This window comes from Grus americana, chromosome Z (genome assembly GCF_028858705.1).
Source record: "Grus americana isolate bGruAme1 chromosome Z, bGruAme1.mat, whole genome shotgun sequence".
In the NCBI taxonomy this organism is placed as follows: domain Eukaryota; kingdom Metazoa; phylum Chordata; class Aves; order Gruiformes; family Gruidae; genus Grus; species Grus americana.
The window spans coordinates 43518268-43543623 of NC_072891.1; positions in this window are offsets into that span (position 1 = coordinate 43518268).

Genomic DNA, 25356 nt, shown 5'->3' on the forward strand with positions numbered 1-25356 from the left:
GATATGGAAGTATTATTATCACTGAAGATACAAAAATACCGAGCATGCTTTTTCTGGAAAAGAACAAATCTCATTTTTTCCCATAAGAGAGTATGCTGCTAATGTTTTTTTAACTTTTATATATCAAGGGAATAAATAATCAATAACTGTTTCTTTCTTCAAATAAAATTCCCTTTACAGAGGAGGAACTATATTTTCCATGGTGTTTTTAGAGGGTCTCTTTGCAGTGTGCTCTCCCTGGAGTCCAGAAAACTGACCTCTCTCCACTTGTTTATAGTTCTCCTTAACCGCACTTCATTGCCCTGCAGATCAGCTCTGCTCTTTATTGCAGTAATGAAAACCACCAAGGAAATTCCTTCTCTGAAGGCATTTCAATGAGAAATATCAACTCTCAAATGTCAGATCACTATGCAAAACACAAAACACGGCCCAGTTTTTCTTCCATTTACAGCACTTGTGTATCAGTGTGACTCCCTTCACTTCTATGGAGTTTTTCATCTATAATGTCAGTTAAAGGAAGAGAGTCAAACCTACACTGAAGAACGAGGTACAGTTACTTGTTTCCGCAGAAATCTGGAGACACCGTACTATGTTTTAGAGCTCCACAGAACAGAATAGAAGCTGGCTTTCAGAGGAGATTTGGAGGGTATATGGTCACATACAAAATCTTAGCTGTTAAGTCTCTTGCAATTGACATAACAGCTATTTTAAAAATCTTTCCTTTTCATTATGGTGAATTCATTGTTAATTAGTCTCATATGCTTTCTTTGTTGCAATCTCACTGTTTCATCCATAGAAAACATGTAAATTAGAAAAAAGTGTTGTGGACACTAGAAACGTGAGAAGATCTAGTTGCAAGCAGTAGGGAGTCCCCCTTGGAAAAAATACTGGAGTTTGTGTTACTAGAGGGGAAGTAGTTTAGGAAGAAATTTAATTACACTCTGTAAGCTGTATACTGCCTTCATCTACATCTATCCAGATCAACGGTTTTGAAGGAACCACTACTCCTTGCTTTTCTGAGTGGAACTTAATACAATTTTAGTGTTTAATTTACATGTATCTTTACTCTCATTTTTGCTCTTGGCCTCACTGATCTCTCCTTCAGAACTTGGAGACTCCTTCAGGGTTCTTCTTCAGAACTTCTCTCATTTTCCACTTTTGTGTTGTCATTTTGGGGAGGAGGGGAAGGGTAGTCAATCCTTTCACCTGTGCCAGAATGAGCTCACTTCTTTGTTTTGAGCTACTGTTGGTGTCAGAATTTTAAAAGAATAAGAAGGTAACACTGGTGACTGCTACAGTTACACATATTGCAAACCAATACCACAGGCTTTTAATGCAATTGTCTTTCAGTTTATTAAGGCCATTTTCTGTTGATGCAAAGAGACAGTATGAAAAATGTCATTACTGTTCATCTCTGTGCTTTGTAACTTTATCACTATCAGAATAGAAACAGGTTAGATGTCACCTTCCTTATAATCATGAGATGGATTAAAACATTCTTCTTTAAAGCTTTCTTCAACTTGTAGTGCTAGAACCCTTACACAATTTTTACATTATCAAAATGCTGTTATTATATTAGCATGCTGTATACAGTTCTGACATTCACAAAAACACTACCCTTCAGCTCTCTGTCTGCACATTGTGAATAATCTAAACACACGTATGAAGGAGAAGAAGGTATAAGTATGGCTTTTGCATATGGGAGAATCAGTCCCTTTAAAATATCACAGCCAATGTTAATTGTAATAGCACTGTTAATAACAAAACCAGACCAAACCAAACCAAGCAAACTCTTCCATAATGTTTATACTGGATCACACACACTAAGCTTGATAGAATTTTGACACATTGAAACATGATGTCCTAACTCACCTTATTTTTCCACTGAAATTTTACATATTTCAGTCTTGCATGATTTCTTGTTTATGGTCAACTATTTTCCCTGTATATAGGAACAGAAATATATTGGAAAAATTGTAAGTGATAAACAGAGTCAGAAAGATTCAAAGACATACATGACAAGTGAATTTTCTGTTATCTCATAATATAACTGACTTAAAGTTTATGGGGCCCACAAACTATCTTTCTTCACTGTTCCTTATCCTTTATCTCTAGGGCACTTTGGAGGGCATAGGAATGTTACTGATCATTATATTACAATTTTATTTCTCTTTCCAAATGTCCTGGACCACTTAAAAAGCATATACCTCTGTGTTCTCTCATGAGTAAGAAACATACCTGCTTTCCTAAGTGCTCTAAGTCTTGATTCTCTTTCCCCAGTCTTCTGTGCAAAAACTATGTTTATTGCCCCTATGTAAATTTCTTTCCCTGAAATTCCATTTCTGTAACAGACACGGCACTTGTACTTGACAATGCTGTGGGAATTGAAATTTTAAGTAACAGATATAAAATATCTAGACAATAATTAGAATACTTGTGTCATATCAAAGTAATGATATCACCCATCTGTGAGTTTTTTTAAAATGCCTTTAAAAAAAAAAATGCCATGTAAAATACCCTGGTAACTCAAAAATCAAATTTTAATGGTTTTGTCAGATCAGCAACCCCTCAGAATAATGTAAATTTACAGCAATTAAACACTGCTCATGGATAGCCAGATGTGATAAATATAACTTAATCTATATTCTTGCAAAGTTGTGTAAATACTAGGGAAATAATACTAATCAAAAAGTACTTAGCTTTTAGAAAATTGGCTACTAATTTTTTTTTCTTCTTTAAAGCTGAGGCTAAAAAGCAAACAGTAAAAGCACATTATTCTGCTGTTCATAATCTATACATATCTTCATGAGCATGGTTTATTTGCTTATAATAGATAAAAAAAAATTCAGATTTCACTGAATTAAATGGGATTAAGATTTGGTTCTATGTATATAAATTAAAATGGGGGTAAGTGAGATTATTTCATACATAAAATTGTAGAGATATGGCTTCTTTATTTTAAAATAGGGACTTCACTTCTAGCATGATTTTATAGTAAAAGAATAAAGGAGAAAAGTAGGTGATGAATTCTGTGTTAAGAACTAACATACTGTAGTACATAATTTCTCGTATTAATTTCTAATGAACATACACAGAAAAATTTCACCATGCAAAAGAGCAAACTGCTTCATCTCAAGAGCTTCCTAATGAAAGCAGAGATTGTATTTAACAACAAAAGAAAGATTAGAAAGCATAGTCTTACTATAGCATGGTAGGCTCATAGTAATAAGATTACAGAATTGAGCCCTTAGGAAATGACTCAGAAAATTAATTAAAATTGCTAATAAATCATGCTGGCTTGATGTCCTAATGGCAGTATGCTGTGCACTGACACATCAGAGACATTAGTTTGATTTCTTTGCTCCTGTATCCCTCACTCCTTGAGGCAGTAAGAGCTAGCAGTATTGTGGAAGCAGAATATTTAGTCCAAGCAATTGTAGGGACAAGAGAATCAAGTCTTAGGGGACTTAGCAGTGATCCTTGCAATTGATTAAAGAGTGACATTGACTTCTTTCAAGATGGAACCTTCTGTAGCACGAGGTCTTTATGGGGATGTTGTATAAAATGAGCTAAAAAGAGCTCTTGGGCTTGATGAAAAAACTGGGGTTGTAAGGAGGGGGGGAATTTGTTTACACTTAATAGAATGGTGAAATAAAAAAGGATAAGAGAGCATCTACCTGTCAGCTTAGAAGAAAAAATGTAATTAATAATGTTTTTATAAGCATATATTTTTATAAGCATACCAAGGAGGAGGGGTAAATTAGTTAATGTAAATGGTGTTTACACTTGTCACAGCAATCCTGTTGCCTTAAACATAGTGTACTTCATGGAAGCTGGGAGGGATTGCTCTTAGAGGAAGTAATTTTCAAATCTTTTCACCTTAAAAGGGGGCACAGATCATTTCTATTCTCCTGCATATCTAGAAACACCTGCCAAGTACATGCAGGTTGCCTTCCAGGAGGCGGTTGGAAGCAGTGCAGAGAGAACCTGCCAGAGTCCTGCCTGAAAGACTGCAATAGATGACATACCCCTTTTAGGACAGCTCTATCTATTCAAAGCCAAAATTTCTTTAAAAAGTGATTAGATACCAGCATGGGCATGTTAACAACTCCTAATTGCCTGTTTTAACCAGTCTAGAACATTTACCTTTGAACTCAGAAGGAAACAACTCAGCCAATTGCCTGGCAATCAGATTGATGGATATGTAGCTAATCACCACAGTCCCGGTGAATTTAAAATCAGTTTCCATGTGAGAGACAGAGAACTAAGCTCAGGAAATAACTGACAAGATAATTAATATGGTCTACCACTGTTCATTTAGGAATAATCAACATCTTTCCTGTTGTAACAGTACATATTCAATCTTTGACAATAAAACACCAGAGATCTTTCTGTGGTTTTTCACCTGCCTGTAAAGGTCCATCTTGAAATTCATAGCCCTGAGCCTTCCTGGAACAGTCACAATTTCTGTACATGACTAGAATAAATTCCATAAAGCCTTGCACTGATGACAGAACTATTTGCAGCAAGGAGTCCTTAAAAATGTTAGAAATTTTAGTCTGCATTCACCAGAGAGTTTAGCACCAACCTGTATTCATTTCACTGTTTTTTTAGTATGTAATGGTAAATGTGAAAACAGATCTTTACAGTATTAACCACAATTATGCACACAGAACAAAAAACCTTATTATGATGGAACACAAAGTCTCTGGAATAAAAAAAAAAAATAAATAGTTTTCCACTTAAGACATTTGTCATTTACACAACTCAGATTATGAAAAGTATTTTGTAGAAAAAATAAACAGAAGGTTTCAAAGCTTCACGTGAGGATGAAGAACTATAACAATATTGCATTAATTGTGGGATGGCTTTGTAAGTTGTGTGGGTGTAGCTCTGTAATACACACAAGCTCTTCAGGCAACACAGGAAGGGCACAGTAGGAGGAGGGTCTTAAGGTCCATAGTCAGCTTGAACATACCATGGAATGAACAGCAGGCTGGCCAAGACTCTGGAGGTCAGAATAAGCAGAGAGAACAGGGCGGGTAGCTTTATAGTGAGAGTTTGATACAAACCACACTATCAAATGAGGAAGTGGACAAAGTACCTTTTTAAGCAACTCAAGGAAGTCTCTGTACCATCATCCCCTTGTTTACAGGAGACATTAACCTCCCTGACATCTGCTGCAAGGGCAACTCAATGGGACATGAGCAATACAGGGGGTGGGGATGTTGGAGTGTGCTGAGAACAACTGCTTCTCACAGAAGCTGGATGAGCCAGGAATTGGCAGTGGCTGTCCTGGATCGGCTAGTTACAAACATGGAAAAACCAGTTGGGGATGAGATAATCAATGGCAGCCTTGACTGTAGCAACCATGATACTCAGGCAAATGAAAATGTGGACGCAGTGCTGAACAGGCTGATTGATGTCAGTGCAAATAGCTGCAGATAAGGTACAGGTACTCAATATTTTCTTTGCCTTACTCTTCACCAGCAAGGTCTCATAGGTCTTGGTGCCTGAAGGCAGGGTTTAAGCAGGAGAGGAGCTGCCAGCATTGAGTGAGAAGCAAGTCAGGCATCTAGTTCATGGAACTAGATTTGCATCTGAACATGCTGACAGAGTTGCCTGACGTCCTTTCAGAGCTGCTCCCTGTCATCTTTGAAATGTCATGGAGATTGAGGAATGTTTCTAACACCTACAGAAGGACAAATATTGCACTGATCTTTAAAATATACCAAAAGAATAAACCAAAGAATTCCAAGCTGGTCAGCCTTGCTTCAGTCTGGGAAAATCATGGAGCAAACCCTTTTGGAGCACGTTTCTGGGTACATGAAAGAGAAGAGGATGCCCGGAAAAAGTCAGCCTGCGGGCACTAGAGGTAAATCATGCATGAACAAGCTCATTTCCTTCTGTAATGAAATGCCTGGATTTTTGGATAAAGGGAGAACAGTAGATGCCATCTACTTTGACTTTAACAAGACTTTCGACACAGTGTCCCACAACATCCTTAATTGCAAGTTGAGATGTTATGGTCTACATGGATGGCCAACTAGATGAGGGGAAAACTGGCTTGATAATTGGGCTCAAAGGATAGAGGTTAATCATTTGACCTCTACCTGGAGTATGGTTTCAGCTGGACTACTGCAGGGTTCTGTCCTGGGCTCAGCATAGTGCACAGTCACCAAATTGTGGACATCAACCTTGGGGAAGTGAACACACTTGAAAGCAGGGCTGCCATTCAGAGGGACCTAGGTAGGCTGCAGGAATGGGCCAGCTAGAACCTGATGAAATTCAACAATGATACAGGTTGAGCCTTGGAAAGGCAGAGACCCTGTCAGTGACACAGGCTGGAGATGGTTAAGCCAGTGAGGAACTCTGTGCAGATGGCTTGGGAGGCCAGCTGAGCATCAAGCTGAGTAGGGGCCAGCTGTGCACCTGTGCAGTAACAAAGGGCCAGCAGTGCACTGGCTCTGTGAACAGAAAAATGGCTTGAGGTAGAGGTAATTATCCCCCTCTACTCAGCACCTGTTAGACTGCATCTAAATACCACAGCCAGTTTGTGGCTGCTTAATACAGGAAAGATGTCAATAAACTGGAAAAAGTTTGGCACAGGGCAACCAGGGTAGTCAGCAGCTGGAGCATCTACCCTGCCATCAGAGGCTGTGGACCTGAGGCTTGTTCACCTCAGAGGAACAGACCAAAGAGCAGTCTCCCAGCGCCTACACAAAGATGACAAAGGAGTTGGAGACAGAACAAGAGGCAATAGCCATACACTGAGATGGGATTTTTCCTCATGAGACTAATTAAGTGTTGGAATGGGTTGCCCAGAGGGACTGTGGCATTTCTGTCCTTTGGGAGTTTTCAGGACCCAACCAGACAAAGCACTGAGCAACCCTTTCTGAATTCAAACATAGACCCTGCTTTGAGCAAGCAGTTGGACTATAGATCTCCTGAGGTCATTTTCAGCTTGAATGATTCCAAGAATATAGCACTTTACTGTACAGATTACAAGGATATAGCACTTTACTGTATAAAAGAACTTTGTTGTACTTTGTTCAGAATTATAAACAAATGAAAATGAAGCTTTCCATAAATTGTTAATAGATCTTCAAATATCTTTACAAGTATTTTTAATCTAAAAAATATTTTTTATCTATTTTTATGTATTGCGGTTTTTAGAACAGTTTTACTTAAGCGTGAGAAGCAGTAGAGCTTCTTTCACAAAAATCAGAATCAGCAAACTGGTGAGAAGAAGGTTACTGCAAGTGGTCAGCATGGATTCACCAAGGGGAAATCATGCCTGACCAATCTGATAGTCTTCTATGATGGCAAGACCAGCTGAGCTGATGAAGGGAGAGCCATGGATGTGGTCTACCTTGACTTCAGCAAGGCTCTTGACACTGTCTCTCATAACATCCTTGTTAGCAAGCTTAGGAAGTGTGGGCTGGATGACTGGACAGTGAGGTAGGTAGAGAACTCGCTGAATGGCAGAGCCCAGAGGGTTGTGATAAGCTGCGCAGAGTCTAGTTGGAGGCCTGCAGCTGGCGGTGTGCCCTAGGGGTCAGTACTGGGTCCAGCCTTGTTCAGCATGACCTGGATGAAGGGACAGAGTGTACCCTCAGCAAATATGCTGACAATACTAAGCTGGGAGGAGTGGCCGACACACCAGAAGGCTGTGCTGCCATTCAACGAGACCTGGACAGGCTGGAGAGGTGGGCGGAGAGGAACCATATGAAATTCAACAAGGGCAAGTGAAGGGTCCTGCACCTACAGAAGAACAACTCCAGACACCAGTATAGGTTAGAGGCTGACGTGCTGGGAAGCAGCTTTGCAGAGAAGGACCTGGGAGTCCTGGTGGACAACAAGCTCTCCATGAGCCAGCAATGTGCCCTTGTGGCCAAGAAGGCCAATGGTATCCTCGGGTGCATTAAGAAGAGCGTGGCCAGCAGGTCGAGGGAGGTTAGACTCCCCCTCTACTCTGCCCTGGTGAGGCCACATCTGGAATATTGTGTCCAGTTCTGGGCTCCTCAGTACAAGAAAGACAAGGAACTCCTGGAGAGAGTCCAGCAGAGGGCTACGAGGATGATTACGGGACTGGTGCATCTCTCGTGTGAAGAAAGGCTGAGAGAGCTGGGTCTGTTTAGTCTGGAGAAGAGAAGAGAAGAGAAGAGAAGAGAAGAGAAGAGAAGAGAAGAGAAGAGAAGAGAAGAGAAGAGAAGAGAAGAGAAGAGAAGAGAAGAGAAGAGAAGGGAAGAGAAGGGAAGAGAAGGGAAGAGGAGAGGAGAGGAGAGGAGAGGAGAGGAGAGGAGAGGAGAGGAGAGGAGAGGAGAGAGGAGAAGAAAGAGAAGAGAAGAGAAGAGAGAGAAGAGAAGAGAGAAGAGAAGAGAAGAGAAGAGAAGAGAAGAGAAGAGAAGAGAAGAGAAGAGAGAAGAGATTGAGAAGAGATTAGATTGAGAAGAGATCTGATCAATGCTTATAAATATCTAAAGGATAGATGTCTGGAGGAAGGGTCTGGACTCTTCTCAATGGCACCCAGCAACAGGACAAGGGGCAATGGGCAAAAATGGAACACAGGAATTTCCTTCTCCATATGAGAAAAAACTTCACTTTGAGGGTGACAGAGCACTGGAACAGGCTGCCCAAAGAGGCTGTGGAGTCTCCTTCTCTGGAGATATTCAAAACCCTTCTGCATGTGATCCTGTGCAACCTGCTCTAGGTGATCCTGCTCTAGCAGGGAGGTTGGACCAGATGATCTCCAGAGGTCCCTTCCAACCCCTACCAACCTGTGAATCTGTGAATCTGTGTGGCACTATTGTGCTAAATGGCATTCTAATGAATGTGTTATTATATCACATAATCCAACATTAACATCTATCGACTCAGTGACATGATACAGTGCAATGTTAGGACACTAATTCTTTATTTGACAGTTTGTCATTCCCATCCTTGTTTCTAAATAAAAATACAAGAAAATAAACTTTTTCTGAGAATTTGATACCTTACTTTCTTCAGTCACATTCAGTGCTGTCTTACAAAAATGAAAACAAGAAAAAAACTTTAATCTTGAAAGGTTTGACTGTATAGTATTGAATTCTACAGGTTTAATGGTGGTATTGACAGTTACTATTTTCCTTGGTAATTCTGTAATTCAATGTTCAATTCTAAATTTCAAATATAATCCTAAAATAATCCTAAAGATTATATTCAATATGAAGACTTTAGCAACCTTTGACTTACGTGCCAGTTTCATTATAAATCAAACTTAAAGACTTTGGACAAATTAGGTAATAACCTCCAAACCTCACTCCCACATTAGAAAAATGGAGTGCTAAACATAAGTGGTTTTGAAGGCATTATGACTTCAGTGAAAGCATGCAACCTTTACATTGTGAGAGTTAAATTTAAGCACAATGCTTAAGTAAAATTAAGATTGGTAGCTTCATAGTAATTAATTTTTGAACTAAAGGCAAAACTATACATGAACTTGTTCAGCATCCTTGAAAGGGTAAATCTGGGAATATTGACATGGTTTTGGGTCAATACTGACATATGGATGAAGCTTACTTATTGGTTGTTTTCCTGAACAGAGTATGGACTATACCTTGGTTCAAAAGAGCAGAATTAAAATGTGACTTAGGATCTCAGAAGTATTGTATAAATCAGCTGTTTTTGTTTGCAGATATTAAAAGTAATGTCAGAAAAAGAAATAATTAAACAATAAGACTAGAGAAATAGTGAAAAAAGAGATTAAAATGGAATCATGTGAAGAAAATGAGTATTTGTATCTTTTAATTTAGATTTTACCACTTCAAAATGTTTTTGTCTTGTATTGCAGTGAAATCAATTTGAAAAGTGATAGACTAGTCCTTTGGCATCCTTGTTCTTGAGTCAAGGATTGTTCTCTTGAGCTATTCTTCACTCAAACAAGGCATTTGGAATTTACAGAGTTTCCTTTCAAAAGACCTCTGAAAGCACAAGCTCACCATCTTATGAGACACATCTTCCCAGTGACTTGTGTTTGTTCTGGTTCCTTCTATATAAACTAAATATGACTTGAAATGTACATCAGCTTAGGCTACCTACCCTTTTTATACAGAATACTTCAAGTGTGGGCTCAGCCCCTTTTTGAGTATGTAAATGTTTGTATCCATACAATGTATCCTCAAGCCACAGTCCTGAGCTTGAAAAGGATCTTCAGGAAGCATGGGAAGAGTAAGCCCACATTTATGTTACCCCATTTGCCTATATACAAGTATGTCTTTGCCTGCTGCATAGATGATCTGCATACATCTGACCAAGTCGATCACAGAAGTTGTGGAATCTCAAATCTTGGAGATATTTAGACTTGACTGGACACAGTCCTGAGAAACTTGGTCAAAAACTGTTGTGCTTTGAGAAAGGTTGGAGAGGATGCCTTTCACAGATCCCTTCCAACTTAAACTATTCTATGACTGTATGACAGTGAAATCTTTTCTGAACATGACATATTTCTTTCTGTGTGGTACTGGTGAAGAGCTGGAAGTTAAGCTGCATTGAAGACAATGTGGATAACTGCAATCAACATGCTAGTGTCCTACTAGAAACCAGCAGTAATCCATTAAACAGCGCGTTGTGTTTGAATGTGTTTTCTGAGTTGTCTTAAGATCACTGTAGATACAGTCCCACATCTCAGGTAAGTGTCATAAATAGTTATATAGTGACTGTCTGGTTTTGAACAGAAATTGCATCTTTGTCAAAACCGTTGTCTAGGATTGAGTGAAAAATGTTCTTTTCGACCAATCAAGCTGTTTTACTGTGAAAACCCCAATTAGATTTACTGGATTCCTTTCTAATTGTAAAAGCTTGAATTATCTGACTTCAAAATATGAGCCACTACAAATAGTTCTGCTGTGAAACAGAAAAGAAACAGAGGGATTCATTCTGGTAAAACACTGGGAAAGAAAAAGAACAACACCAAAACACCACCTTATCTATCAGAAAACAATCTTCCCACCCAAACACTTATCTATTTTACCACATCCACATTGTTAGAACACAAACCTTGCTAGCAGTGCCCCTTCAGGAAAGATGTGAGATTATGTTAATTTTATCAAAGTTTATTTAAAACCTGAGCAGGTTTGTTTAGAATCTGAAGTTATATCAAGCATGAACTTCTACTAGCATCAATAATAACAAATACAGAGATAAATATTGATGCTACACCTCTTGCTCAGATTAGAAATAGAAAAAACACGCAGCTTAAACCAGGCAGAAAACTCTACCAAACTAGAAATTGTTCAGACCATATACTAAGTGTAATGTCAATGGTAATGGCAATGGCAATGGCAATGGCAATGGCAATGGCAATGGCAATGGCAATGGTAATGGCAATGGTAATGGTAATGGCAAAGAAATTGAGGCCACAGTGCCAAAGCAAGCTCTTTTATGTCTGTATTGGGTTTGTGTGGCTAGGTTTTGGTATCAGAGGCCTACAGGGTTAGTTTCTGTGAGAAGATGTCAGAAGCTTCACCTATGTCCAACAGAGCCCACGCTGGAGCAGTTTTGCTGACAGGATTTGTGACCCCATGGAAGGGATCCATGCTGGAGCAGTTCATGAAGAACTGCAGCCTGGGGGAAGGATTCATATTGGAGAAGTTGGTGGAGGACTGTCTCCCATGGGAAGGACCCCATGCTGGAGCAGGGGAAGAGTGTGAAGAGTCCTCCCCCTGAGGAGGAAGGAGTGGCAGAGACAACGTGTGATGAACTGACCACAACCCCCATTCCCCGTCCCCCTGTGCTGCTGGGGGGGAGGAGGTAGAGAAATCAGGAGTGAAGTTCAGCCCAGGAAGAAGGGGGAGTGGGGGCCGGGGGGGGGGGGGGGAAGGGCCAGGGGCAGGTTGTGTGTGTTTTGAGCTTTGGTTTTACTTCTTATTACTCTACTCTGATTTTATTGGTAATTAATTAAATTAATTTTCCCGAGTTGAGTCTGCTTTGCCTGTGACGGTAATTAGTGAGTGATCTCTCCCTGCCCTTATCCCAACCCATGAGCTTTTCGTCATATTTTTTCTCCCCTGTGTAGCTGAGGAGGGGGAGTGATAGAGCGGCTTCGTGGGCACCTGGTGTCCAGCCAGGGTCAACCCACCACAACATCAATAGCTACTTAATTGCATCTGACTGGGTGAGGAAGAAGATGAAATCATGCTGAAGACAGAAAGGTGAGAACATTGACAACAGGCATCAAGAGTGGCACAGTGATGTCATTCCCAAAAGGGGGATATTGTGGCTGTGTCCTTCACAAGAAGGCCATCACTGCTTGGGGGAATAAAAAGAATTTGCCTTGGGACTATCTTTGGTGTCACACTCATTTCACATAAGAGGTTGCAGAATGTACTTGAAGGTTCTACTTCTGTTCCCAAACATCCTTTGTTTAACTTGTCCCTTAGAATGAAGACAGACATGTTCCTCCTCCAAATACTATGACTTAAATGAGTACAAACAGGCTGCTCTTGCTACTTCCATCTACTACAGAGTGTTAAGTTTCTCCACTGATTTCATTCTCCATTAATGTGCAACATCTTTCTTCTTCATGTGAAAGGAATAGTGAGTAACAAATGAATTTCTGTTGGGAGGCTTCTGATGGCCACCGTGTAAAACGGCCTGGAAACATTACAGAAGAAATTGGAACCTAGATGTCACTAGGGAATAAACCCATTGCCTCTTTCCTTTAACTTTTACGTAAGTGACATAGAGCAAGACTTATGCTACCTGTTGTGTGCCCCAGAAATCCTTTTGGGAGACAGGTCAAAGATAAGTTCTACAGAAACTGAAATATAAGGAAGAGTGAACTATCCATATCAATATGTATGGTAAAACACACATTAGAAGAAAGAATGACCATAGACTTTTTAAAAGTAAGAATATGATCAGTGTGGAAAACTACTAATGTTTTGCGTAGAACTACACCTACCTGGTTTTCAACAGTCTGACTAATTAATCCCTGACAATCCTTAAAAATAATTGTTACCCCAATTTCAAAGATAGAAAACAGTAGGAATAGATAAAGTCTACAATGTTTTAATTCACACTGAACTAGCAGAAGACGTGGGAACGGTGTAGCAATGGAACTGTTTACATCATGGATGCAATGGTCTAAAACTCAGTGAGTGTTATGAGATCAGAGAAGAGCTATCGTGATCACTTTTAATGTTGATGCTCTACATCTTAAGTATAACCAGTGTGGATAGCAACTCTCCCAGCTTGTTTCCAGTTCTACTGGTAAAGATATTTTATGCTCTTCATTTCTCACAGACAATCAATTCTTCTATTGAAAGAGAAATGGGTTGTAAAGAAAACTTTAATTATAGTAATTTCATTTTTAACCAAGGAGAAAAAAAGAAGGATCACAATTCATTTATATAAAATATTCTTAACTTTATTTTGTGTATAATTGCTGATCTGTTCAACTGAAATAATTATGCACTTTCCACAGTCATTGGATTAGAATAATGAATTAAGTACAATCACTGGTATCCCAGCTATCATACACTGACTTCAAGAAATTATCATTTCATCCACATGACCATGTTGTTCACTAAGACTGTTATTTTACTAATCCTTATGATCCAAACAATGCTCTGTTCATGTTCCAGCACACAGCGGGTGGGAGAATGGATTCGTTAAGCTGGGTGGGTTTAGCCTTCTTTTATGTGTTCATTCAATTTTATGTTCATTTACTTATTGTACACATATGGTGGTAGAAGCTGCTAAAGCAATAACTGTTATTCTGCAAACAAGGCAACACATAGAAACAGATGCAAGATTTCCAATATTTCTTTTGGAAGTTTTGTGATTAAAGACACATTTCTTGTTCTATGTCTGAGGGTTTACACCATGGATTTCCTTAACTGTTTCACCGGATATTCACAAATTTGGACCCATAAAAGGACAAAACTGGGGACAATCAACATGAAGTTTTACAGACAAAAGCTATGGCAATAACATCAAATATTCTGTAGCTTTAAAATGATGCAATTACTTTCCCAAACTATATAAGTGGGAAATATCCTTTTCCCACCAGAACAGTATACATTATATTTCTTATTACTCCTGGAATTATTACATTTCAAAGCTATTTCAGATGGTATGTTACCTTGATTCTAATAGACTAAGGAGAAAAAAAGAATCCTAGGTAAAATAAAGTTCTCAGTCAGAGATATGCTGTAGGAGAAAAAAACCATCCAAGCATTCAGCTGACATGCTTCTTTAAGGTGGCTGGCTTCTGCTTTCAGCATCTGTACCATACTGTAGCTAAACGTCATGAATAATTAAGAAAATAAGTGGTATAATAAGCCTAAAGTGGAAAATGCATATTGCATTAGAATAAACAGAGTATTTTAAAATTTTATCATTGACAAGTATATTCAGTTCTTCAGTAAAATACTGCAGTTCAGGGGAACAGGAAAACTGTTTCTTCAAAGCGCTTTTTTCCCCCTTATTTAGACATTTGACATACAGTGATGGGTTCACTGAAACCGCCTCTTTTACACAGTAAGCCTTTTGAAAGGCTTCCATTTTTTTTCCTCCTAGAGGCTATTTGTTTCATGACAGCATTGTCTACATTCCTCACAAAAATACAGGCATTTGTCCTTGTGCTAAATGCTGACATCCTCTGATAAGAAGAAAGCTAAAAGGGGGAAGAATTGAAGGTCAACATGTTTATTTTGCTCTCAAGTGAACATAGTAGATAGATAAATACTTTTCAGTGACTTCCTACTTGCTACAATACAAAGTTTATAGATGAATTGGGATGAACATCTACATTGTCATTACACTGAAAAGAAAAGCAAGTTGCACAAGCTCCCCTCTAAACACAGGGCAGGAAGGAAAGGCTATGTATTATTGTGCTCACTTCATCTTCCCTTTTATTCTTGTTCAGGTTAGTTTAAAATTTCAGTTCATTACAGAAAATCAAAACAGCTGTCAATCATATTCCAAAGGTACAAGTCAGCCCAAAGAGACCCCATCTGAAATGTTGATATATAGTTCTAAGTCATGTTTAGGTAGAACGTTCAGATGAGCTGATGACTTGACTCCTTCACCACTCCCACCCTAGAAATTTCACCTAACATTGCCATTGACTTTTTGCGGTTGGATTAAGAAACATGCAGAAATTGTTAGTCTCTTGTTCCTCTCTCTACATATTTTCCAGTCTTATGTGTTTTAGAACTTTGATTTCTGGAATCCCAAACAAGTACAATAAGACCACAAAAGTAAAAGTAGCATTTTTTGACTCATAGAATGCCTTGGCTAGAGAAGGACATGATAACTTTCTCTACTAGGTATTTTAGAGAACTCAAATTTCCTGTACAAGTAAAACTGTAAATAAGGAGAATAAGAGAGGATGAGGCAGTGAGAAAAGGGTACAGATGAAAAGATGTATCTAATCCAATTTTAAGACAGTGTCAATGATTTAGTTTAAGCTGTCCTATGCAGGACAAAGTCTGTAAAGGTAATAGTTGAGGGTAACAAAGTTCAGACAACTTCACAGTGAAATAAAATGTTAGATACACTTGTAAACACCTTTTCAGATCTCAGTTTATCACAGTGTTACTCCCTTTTTTCATCCCATTCCTTCCACCAATGAGACCTAGCAAACCAGGCTACTTCTATTATAAGAAGCAGAGTATAAATCCCCAGATAAAATGGGATAATTTCTATATCAGACTTCTGAAATGGTTAGAGCATTTGTCAGACTGAATGGCTCCAGTGGAGGAGTTATGACTCTAACAGACAAAACTAAATATAAGTTTGGACTCAAAATAACATTGGAACCAATGACAGCTGATACATGTTCAGTGTTCATAATAAGACCACTTTGGTGTTGAACACAACATTAAAAGACTTGAATTTTAAATACATATTGCTGAAAGCTTAGACAGCAGACTCCATAATATAGAAGAATATCTTTACTTGTTTGGTAATTGATTAGGATACTGAAAAAAATTTCTGATTGTGTATGCAAAAATATCTTGAAGCATGCTGTAAATGTGCATTGTTATTATTACTAACAATTATTATTAAATATCTACATGACTTCACAGATCATTGTTATTGACTTTACTACAAACTGCTGGTATAGTTCTGTTTTGGATTTAGGATGAGAATAATGTTGATAACACACTAATGTTTTGGTTGCTGCTAAGTAATGTTTATATTCAGTCAAGTACTTTTCAGCTTCCCATGTTTTGCCCATGAGGAGGTGCACAAGAAGCTGGGAGGGAGCATAGCTGGGATAGCTGACCCAAACTGGCTAAAGGGGTATTCCATACCATGTGACATCATGCTCAGTACATAAACTGGAGGAGTTGGCTAGGAGGGTGCCACGGCTTCAGAACTAGCTGAGCATCGGTTAGTGGGTGGTGAGCAATTGTGCTGTGCATCACTTGTTTTGCATATATAATAATAATAATCATTATTATTAATTTTCATTATTCTCTTAATTTTCTTTCCTATTAAACTGTCTTTATCTCAACCAAGAGTTTAATTTTTTTTCCAATTCTCCCCATCCAACTGGGGGGGGAGGGAGAGTGAGTGAGTGGCTGCGTGGTGCTTAATTGCTGGCTGGGGTTAAAACACAACACCAATAAATAAACTACTGCCTGGGAACATTCCCATAACCTGAATTACCTATGATGGTAAATTGGTCCTTGGCGTGCCTTTGCCTGTGGTTCTTGGATGTGGTTTAGATGATTGAACATCCTAGGGGTCTTGCATACAGCCACACAGATTTAGAAGCTCAGAGAATTTATTAACATAGATTTGAACTATTCTGTGCCAGCTGGCTTCACTGTGTAGGTACAGTCCTGAGCACATTTTAATTTATTGGTATAGACATAACCTTAATCTCTCTTGATCATCACTTTACAGATTTTTGAAACTCTTCCCAGGTTCTAACTTACAAATGATTCCTCCATCCTATAGAATTCTCTTTGAAGTCAGCACCATCAGAAACAGGTAGAAATACGTGAAGGTGAATAACCAGATATTTTAGTTGCTTAATATGGATGCTGATGTGAAACAGCTGCATTTTTCTCTCCACTGTTCAGGATGACCACAAAGTAAAAGAGGTTTGTAGAAGACCTTGATGCTGAACAACAGCTTTAAAAGGCTGAAACAAAAGACTATGTTGGTATTAACAATTAGAGTAGCCCACTGGGAACAGATCTGTAGAGGGGCTGATATCCATGTATAGTTTGGAGGTTTTACTTCAGACTAGATCTAGTTTGGCTTTTGACCTGAATGCCCATTACTGGCTGGGGTACTGGGGTACCATAAGTGTTCTTGAAATCTCAGGCATGTTTTATGGTTTAGTTTCATCTACAGAGAGTCCAGCTTGCAGAGTAAGGGGTCTAGCAAAGCTCTTCAATGATTCAAGAAAAAAAAAAAAAAAAAAAGATGTGGAGGCACCTAAAACACACCAATCTGGCAAAAAGAAGGGCTTAAATTTGATTTCAAAAAACCCAAACATCCTTTAAAATTACATACCAAGTAGTAACCATACCACAGAACATAAAAAAATCAGTATAAAGTAGTTTATGGCTAGCACTCTCCTAGTCAACGGGGGTGTCAAAACCAAACTGACACTGAGCTTTTGGCACAGAGATGACATAATTTTCAAAACTCAGCATTGTCTGAAAGCCAGCAAAGCACCAGAAAACACAGGGAGTCTTTCGCTCAGAAGGACTCTGCTAATATATCACAGTGAGAGCTGGAAACTCCCTTCAGAGCAGTTCACTGAAAAAAAGCACTGTTGAATCACTCTTGGCAGTGGGTGCAGAAAGATCTTTCTCTATGAAAATAGGGGCAACGGCAAGTGTTAGAGGGGATCAGAAGATATGAGTTGCTCACAGCTGATGTTTCACAGTTTTTATAACTTTGCAACACCTCTGAAAGGTGACAATACAATTCTGTCTTCTTACAGCTGAAGAAAATAACCAGAGAAAATAACTAGCAAGATGCTATTATTTATAGATATAATTCGACAAATTCATTTTTTTTCAGAGCACTAAACTATTACACAGAACTTATATAATCGGCAAACCTCCCAATTAATTCCATTGAAGACAGAAGTAATAATCACTTCTAATAATAAGATTTCAGTGTCTCATATAAGACATATTGAAAATGGTGAATACTTAATGGATGACTTCATGTGGAAAGTTTAGCTGACTTGTCTTGTTTAGCATATGTTTTATCAAACAGAATTTCTTTTGCTTTTGGTGTGAAAGAATATCTACCTCACTTACCTCACACGTCTGTTTTCTTCAATTAATGAGTCAAAAATTTTACAGCAGAGAGTCCCACCTCATTCATCCCTATGCAGATATCTCCTTCGAATTTATTGAAGCTGAGGAAGGAAGGAAGGGGGAAAGAGGGAAAGGAAGAGAAAGAGAGAAAGAGAGAGAGAAAGAACAAAAGTACAAAAAAAAGAGAAAGAAAAGAAAGAAAGAGTAAAAAAGATGAGACTATCACACAGGAGCTAGTTGGAAACAATGCAGACAATTTTCTTAAATTTGCCATGTTGGTATTCTCTCGCATGGGGTTGTTTGCATATATGAGTGTATAATTTTAAAAAGCATACTGTAAAACAAAATCCTTTCACGTGATTTCATATTGCCCAACTATCACCAAAACCATTGGATTAACTGCACAGACCTCTGCCACTGAATACATTAATATTGGTTAAAGTAGGTTATAATGAACTCTGTGTACCTGTTAGATAAAATTTACACGTTACTAGTGGATTTCACAAGTTATTGAGTCACAGCATTGGAGTGCTCAGACTGGGAATCTTGTATAGCCATTTGAAGCTCTTCTGCAAGTTTTCTCACGGGTGATCTAGTTTTCATTAGTTCTCCCCAGTTTGATACTTGCCTGGGCAGTTCTCATTCCACTGTAGCACCCTTTACAAAAGTGCAGTCTCCACTCTGTAGTCACCCCATTTGCTCTTTGTCCCACTTGCTTTACAATGTGTGCTTCATTCTTCCTATCCAGCCCTCACAGTGGACTCTCTTCTCTTTTCCACTCCAGTGTCAACCAGGCTTGTTGAGCTGTATTTACTGCTCCTCTGTGTTTCATATTCACAGGACCATTCTCCCTAAGTTCCTCTGCCAATTTCAGTTTCACCTCTTATCTACTTGGTTCAATATCTAAATGATTTAATTTCTTTTATTCTTCCTGAAATTCAGGCTCTTCTTTCTCCATCTAATTTTCAATCAAGTATTCCCCAAACCCCAAACATCTATCACACTTTCTCCTTTTGTCTAACAGCATGGTATATTTTTCCATGGAGCACAAAATATTAGACTGAGTGGTCACAGTCTTGTGGCACTGAAATCAACTCAAACCAGGAACTCAGATAATAAAATACATGGTAATAACAATAATAACAATATAGTATTGTGATGAGTTGACCCTGCCTAGATGTCAGGTGCCCACCAAAGCTGCTTTATCTCTCCACCTCCTTAATTGGGCAGGGGAGAGAAAATATAATGAAAGGTTTGTGAGTCAAGATAAAAACAGGAAGATCAGTCACCAATTACCATCATGGGCAAAACAGACTCAGCCTGGGAAAAATTAATTCAATTTATTACCAATTAAATCAGAGTAGGATAATGAGAAATAAAAACTAAATCTTAAAACACCTTACCCCCACTGCTCCCTTCTTCCTGGGATCCACTTAATTCCTGATTTCTCTACCTCCTCCCCTCTAAGCAGCACAGGGGAATGGGGTTTACGGCCAGTTCATCACACATTGTCTCTGCCGCTCCTTCCTCCTCAGGAGGAACTCTCTTCACACTCCCACTGATGACAGTCCTTTCAAACTTCTCCAACATGAGTTCTTCCCACGGGCTACAGTACTTCACGAACTGCTCCAGCGTGGATCCCTTCCATGGGGTGCAGACCTTCAGGAGCAGACTGCTCCAGCGTGGGTCCCCCACGGGGTCACAAGTCCTGCCAGCAAACCTGCTCCAGCATGGGCTCCTCTCTCCACAGGTCCACAGGTCCTGCCAGGAGCCTGCTCCAGCACAGGCTTCTCACAGGGTCACAGCTTCCTTCGGGGGCATCCACCTGCTCTGGTGTGGGAACCTCCCTGGGCTGCAGGTGGATATCTGCTCCACCACGGACCTCCATGGGCTGCAGGGGGACAGCCTGCCTCACCATGGTCTTCTCCATGGGCTGCAGGGGAATCTATGCTCTGGTGCCCGGAGCACCTCCTGCCCCTCCATCTGCACTGGCCTTGGTGTCTGCAGGGCTGATTCTCTCTCATATTCTCACCCCTCTATCTTTGGTTACAGTTGCCGCAGCAGTTGTTTTCCCCTTCTTAAATACGTTGTTCCAGGATGCGGTTTGCCCTCTTGGCTGCCAGGGCACACTCCTGACTCATATTGAGCCTGCTGTCGGCCAGCACCCCCAGATCCCTTTCTGCAGGGCTGCTCTCCAGCCACTCCTCTCCCAATTTATACTTCTGCCCAGCATTACTCCAACCTAAGTGCAGAATCTGGCATTAGTTCTCATTAAATTTCATGCCACTGATGATTGCCCAATGCTCCAATCTATCTACATCCCTCTGCAAGGCCTGTTGTCCCTCAAGAGAGTCATCAGCACCTCCCAGTATAGTATCACCAGCAAACTTGCTAATGTTGAATTCAACTTCTGCATCCATATCATTGATAAAAATATTGAACAGAATTGGCCCTAGAATTGAGCCCTGAGCAACATCACTGGTGACTGGACACCAGCCAGATGTAGCTCCTTTCACAACAACCCCTGGAGCCCTGCTGCTCAGGCAGTTCACCAGGAGCACTGTGTACCTGCCCATCTCACAGCTGGACTACTTGTCCAGAAGGATACTGTGAGGGACAGTATCAAAAGTCTTACTAAAATCCAGAAAAGCTACATCCACCACCTTCCCTTCATCCACTGGATGGGTGACCTTATCATAGAAGGATATCAGATTAGTTAGACAGGATCTTCCCTTTCTGAGCCTGTATTGACTGTGTCTGAGGATTACATTGTCTATGAAATGCCTTTCAATAGCACACAGTATAATCTTCCCCATAATTTTTCTGAGGTTAGCCTAACAGATCTGTAGTTTTCTAGGTCTTCCCTCATGTCCTTCTTGTACTCTGGAATAACATTGGCTAGCTTCCAGTCAGCGGGGACCTCCCGCTGTAACATCCATTAACTCCTTCAGTACTCTGGGATGAATTCTGTCAGGCCTCATGGACTTATGAATGTTCAGATGATGCAACTGTCCCCTTACAATTTAGGGTCCACAAATAGAAAGTCACTGATCCCACAGACATGGTCCTCCAACTCACAGGAGCGGGCACCCCATAGTCTATAGTTAATATTAAAGTCCAAGGCAAAAAAAAGCATTAGATGCCTTTGCCTTTTCTTCATCCCTATTTCTCAGGTTTATTTTTGTTGACTTTGCATCTTATTATAGTCTCTGTTTCTATGGCATGTTAATTTTTTTTTACACAAAGTCATCTAGAGTCTTAGGGGTTGTTTTTGGCATATATAGACCCTCATTTATAATTTTACAGAACCTAGGAAGTAACTAATCAGTCTCAGCTTCTGTTTTTGATGACTAAAATAGGGTCTTATCAGGTAGCAATATGTATTGAATGAAAACTGATGCATACAGAGAACAAAAATAACAACGAATATAAAGCCTACTTAGCTGTGTCTAGATGCTGCATCAGTAGGCATCTTTGTTCAGAAGCCTCTGAAAAACTTAGACATATAATAGAAACTTTACAAGACTGATGACATAAAGTAGTTAGGGAACTACGCCTTGGTTTTTTCATATGTAAAAAGGAGTAATGATTTTATGAGTAATCCTTGCTTTCTGAGGAGTTTGGGGGAGTTATTAAGCCTAACCAGTCTACAGAACCAGTGTACCTTTAATTCTGGAGAATCAATACCCCGTAAAAATGCTCTATGCCAGTTCTTTCTCATAGATCCTCAATAATATCTAGCCCTTAGCTTTAATCACACACAAATATTACAAATAAGTGCAGATGGTGTCATCAGCTGCACAGTTTCCCATGATCTCTACTGGACAAGTGGAGTTAAAATATGTATATGGACTTCATAGGTATAAATTCAGGTGTCCCTCTGAAAATGCACTTCCTCTTTTCATATAAGTTTAAAATCTGAGAATCAGCAAACCCGTGAAACATTCATCATGCATAACATCACCTGTTATTACCTGTTTCAGGTGTTGCTGGCACAGAATTTCTGTGCAGAATCATGACTTGCTTTTCTAAAAGTAAATTGAAGTTTTTCATCTGTGTTTTTGATGCCACAATTGTAATGCTGAGCTTTGTTAGCACATGAGTTGCAAAGCAAGAATTCTTATAATGACTTTGAATTTTTTTTTTTTCCTGAAAATGAGCAAAAGGTCATAATTAAAAGTATCATGTAATTAGAAGGGAAAAATTATTTAACTGAGCCAATGTCTTTGGAAAGATGATTAGTAATTTTTAAAAAATAGATAGGTGAAACTTTTGGGAGGTTGAGACATTAGTAAATCCAAGGAGATAGCACAGAAACCATAAGATAGATTCTCCAAGTTGCTAGAAAAAAATTACTTTATATATAGTTTTGCAATATATCACAGAGATGTCAGCAGAATATATGTGGTGTATGTATGCACCACTGTATTTCTGAATATGTATTTTCTCATTTCAGTATGTAAAACAAGAAGAAGGAGCTGAAATGTGATAGTCCGGATACTAGATATTGACAGTTTAGTGAGTGTAAATAAATTTTTCAGAGCTACACAGATTTACAGTCTCTGTCTAGGACTTGACCTCTTCATTTTTAAATTTTGTGCATGCACACCACGCTTCAGAAAACTAGCTTTATATTAAAAAAATGGGCAGTAAAAAACTGTAAAAATAGGTGGAAATATAGTGGCTCATCTATTGGCCACGCTTGCCTGCAAGCGCAGTACTATTTAACACTGAACCTGTTTGCTGCAGTTATTCATAGGCTGTAGCAGTGATTTCATTAACTAAAACATTAGAACTAAATTACATCTGTCCCGTACGGCTGAGCGAGGGCAGAGAGAGTATATGCAGGCAGACTACATTTGCAACAGCATACTTTTGCTAAGGGCAACTTTAATTTGGCTTTAAGCATTCTGATACGTCACGTCTGGAAGCTGGTAAATGCTACTGTTTTCATGTCCGTGCTCGACTCTTGCTGCAACGCTCAGATTAAAACAGCTGCATTGCAATGTGCCTTCTTTAGACCAGTTACTAATGTGTGGGTCTGCCTTCTCTGTCTTCTGCACTACTATGTTTCTGATACATAAAATACATTTTTATCCAAATTTTGGCTTATTGGAGTGGATTGAGCTGGATGGTGTAGCTAATTCTTCACTTAATATTTTTTATTTTTAAAATTACAAACCTCTCACAAACCTCAAAAAATATTCTATGAATCAGAAAGGAACAGAGTTAATGAAAAGCAATGAAACCATTACTTTACTGGATTACAAAAATACTCAGGGATTTCTAAGTAATAGTCACTGGCTGCTTGTGAAAACTGGAAAACATTTTAAAAACAGCTTTAAATATTGTTAAGTGATTTACTTTCAAAATAAAACCTGGTGATGAAATCGGGTCAATTTTAGTCAAATTTTGCTTTCTCTCCCTCTCTCTCTTTTTTCTCTTTTTCTAGTGGAATTACTTGCAAGGTTAGGCACAGCTCCCTTGTCTGTAGTGAAGAAGGATCTTATGAATAGGAATTTATGATGATAAAATAAAACTAAATGGTCTATCTTCATCTTGTTTGATTGATAGCTTCTCTTTCTTCTACATGAAAAGGAAGGAGAAGATTTGATGAAAATAATGATGGAGGATTTCAGGCTGCTAAGAACTATTTTAGAAGGGAAGAGTGGAAAAAAATAGTGTAAATGGACAATTAAAAAGATGCACAGAGGTGTCAAATTGGGTCACAATGGACAACCTTGATGAGTTTATTTGTGTAAGCCCAGTTGGAAAACATCATAAATTTGTTTTGGATAGAAAGGCCGCCTGGTTTTCCCTGTGGGAAAACTAAGGAGTTTTCTTTCTTAGTTCATATTTCACATATGATATGTGGTCACCACACCACTTCATCAGTCATTTGTGCTGCTGAAAAACATATGTTGCCACTATAGCTTGAATTGCATTTTGGATGTATTATGAATTTCTAGTTGGAAAGCTGGAGAAATCATATAAGTTTTGAAAAATAATTTAAGAACAGCATACAAAGCCCAGGCTTGCCTGCTCTTAGAAGAGATTCTTGCCATCACAGAATCAAAATGGGAAATCATTTCTCACCTTGTAAAAGTCAAAGGCAGCCTCTGCATTTTCATTATTCTGTTGCAATCCAAATATTATTCTTCCATTCTCTAACTCTTTCTCATCACTATGTGATCAAACTATTGCCTGGAAAGGAAAGGTTAGATTTATCAATCAAAGTTTGCTACCAGCACTCAAAATAATTGAACCCTCAGGAGAAACAAGCCCTGTGTATTTTTTTTTTTTTTTGGTTGTTGTTGTTTCAATATCTCCATAAAAAGCCATTTCAATATGTTTGGTTCTGTGGCAGGAGGTTTTATGAAGTGTTTATCCTTTTCAGAGTTGCATAAAGCAAAGCTGATATGTATATATATGTATTTGCTGGCTTAATGCCAACAAAACTTTTTCACAGAATACCCGTATATGAAAGCAGATTTTTAGACATGGTCGAATTAATCTTTGGTTGTGTGTTCTAATGGCATTCTGTCCAGAATCTAATTCTGATATCCAAAAAAAAGAGCAGAAAGTTGCTCTGACAAAACCGTGGGTGCCTGTTGTTTCTAGTTATGTAGTCTTGAGCAGTGGGTTTCCACAGTTGCTGGAGTAATGATTGTGGCTTACCAAACATGCTGAACAACCACAACTCCTAATGTAGATGTTTTAAAATTTACTTACCCTAAAAATCAGTTGTAATAAGCAAAAAGCCACAAGGTGTATAATTAGATCCTTCATAGCTGTTTGAATGAGGATACCGCTTACTAGACTATATCTCCCTGAGATTTGTAGGTCACATGGTGGGCATCTTTAATGAGTTTGCTTAATATTGAAGAAACCACAGGTATCTTCTGTAGGTAATGCAGAGTCTTATACACAAAAATCTCTGGATCAAGATCTGAAACCTGTGAATAATTCTGAAACTTGTTAATAAATTAGCAACCTAAGAACACACTGTCAAAACCACTATTAAATAGTATAGATTGCTGAGAGCAGAAGAGACTGTATACTACACTGGGTAGGT